At 42.2% G+C, this 2,101-nt stretch overlaps 1 pseudogene; it reads left to right on the top strand.

Annotated features, from left to right (window-relative positions):
* Positions 1–716: 716 nt before the first annotated feature.
* On the top strand, positions 717–1,108 carry LOC136167894 (small ribosomal subunit protein uS8-like; annotated as a pseudogene).
* Positions 1,109–2,101: the final 993 nt, after the last annotated feature.

A 2,101-nucleotide genomic window follows, 5' to 3' on the forward strand; every position in this document is an offset into this window, starting at 1 on the left:
TTTCATCTTTTACCTTACCAATATGTCTTCATAATGACCTGGAAGCCAGGTTCAGATTGAGAATTCACAAAGTCCTACAAGTGTTGTGCTAGAACACGGCGGTTCAAGGGGAGCCAGCCTCTAGTTTCCCGACCAGTAGCCAGTGGCCTTCCTCTCCCGCCCACCCCCTAGTCCTTACTGCACCATGAGGGACCTGATGCATGTGCATGTGTGGCTCCTCAGTTCATGCATTCAAGAATTATCTGTTAGGTGACAGAATATGCCGCTCTCAAAATATGCCATGTTGGCACAAGGATTATTTTGAGCTGAAGGCAGTTGAGAAGAAGCAGATAGAAGGAAAGCTCCCTGTCCTTTCTCTTTTTGCCTAGAAGCAAAACAAGGTATCCCTCCCCCTCTCTCGACCAGGAAGGACAGAAGTTAATCACCAGAGATAACTTTAGATCCTATATACCTGGTTGCTGTTGTTAATTGCACAGTTGTGTCTGACTCTTTGCGACCCCATGGACTGGAGCCCGGCAGGCTCCCCAGGCAAGAACACTGGAGACGGTACCAAAAGACTCCACATCACGAACTTCACTAATTAGCTTCTATTAGCTTCTAGATATTTGCCCTACCATTATTTGCCGTCCCCAGAAACTTGAGGTCCTTTTTCTTTGTCTCATCACTTCTATAGAAAATTATCGGTCCTCTTTCCGCCATCTTTCCGTGCCGCCAGAATGGTGCCCATGAATGTCCTGGCTGATATTCTCAAGAGCATCAACAACGCCGAAAAGAGAGGCAAACCCAGGTGCTTATTCAGCCATGCTCCAAGGTCATCGTCAGGTTTCTAACAGTGATGATGAAGCATGGTTACATTGGCGAATTTGAAATCATTGATGATCACAGGGCTGGGAAAATTGTTATGAACCTCACAGGCAGGCTAAATAAGTGTGGAGTGATCAGCCCCAGATTTGATGTGCAACTCAAAGATCTAGAAAAATGGCTGAATAACCTGCTCCCATCCCGTCAGTTTGGTTTCATTGTACTGACAACCTCAGCTGGCATCACGGACCATGAAGAAGCAAGAGGAAAATATACAGGAGGGAAAATCCTTGGATTCTTTTTCTAGGGATGTAATACGTACAAATAAAATTCCTTAGAGGGAAAAAAAATTATCGTTACTTTGCTAAGGTACTTTATAAACTTAAGTTCTAACTAAACCTTTGAATCACTCCTTTTCCCCTGGATATCTCCCACATACACATGAAGTATACAGGCTAATAACATTGTTTCATTTTCTCTTATTAATTTGTTATGGGGGTCAGAGCCAAGAAATGAGAAGAGTGGAGGGAAATTAGTTTTTCCTCCTCTCCATAGGTACATCATTGCTCCCTACTCCGACAAACAACTGTCTCCTGGCCACCTTTGGGCCAAGGCATGTGCATCGTGGGTGTGATCTAACATGAAAACAGACCCCAAAATAGATAAAAGTAGCGGAAATTCCAGGGTCTGGAGTACCTGAAGCATATGGAATAAAAGTGAGGGACTAAGGGTGGTAGATGAGCTCCTAGTGGGATGCCTTTGACCTAGAACACTCCTCATCTCTTGGGAAGAAGTGAGGCTGGAGGAACAAAGAGGTCTCCAAAGCCTGGGGCGGTATTGATCAAGGTCAAGAAATACATATTTTCAGGGAACTTATTCTTTCAATTTCTAACATCGTGGCAAATATTCCCCCACTTTTCTAAAAACACCTTTCAGAGAATTTAGGAAGAACAATTTTTTATCCCATTCTTTTCATGTATCTTTCTAAAAATTATAGGGGAGAAATTTTTAGCTGAGATCCCTGGAATAAAAAAAAGATTAATAAGAGAAAAACCAAAGAAGTTTATTAACATGTATACCTCATGCATACATGGAAAATACCCAGGAGAAAATGAGTAACCCTCCAAGGTGCCTTAGAATTTAGGCTTAATTATCATTTTAATTGGGAAAGGGGAAGAGGAATGTATGTATCTTAGGGGAGAAAAAATGATTTTTAGGAAATATAAATGGGTCCTTAGAAGAACAGATGGGAGGTATGATAACTGGTGATAGAGTTTGGATGTGGTGTCAACTTATAGTC

Source organism: Muntiacus reevesi, chromosome 4 (assembly GCF_963930625.1).
Source record: "Muntiacus reevesi chromosome 4, mMunRee1.1, whole genome shotgun sequence".
In the NCBI taxonomy this organism is placed as follows: Eukaryota; Metazoa; Chordata; class Mammalia; order Artiodactyla; family Cervidae; genus Muntiacus; species Muntiacus reevesi.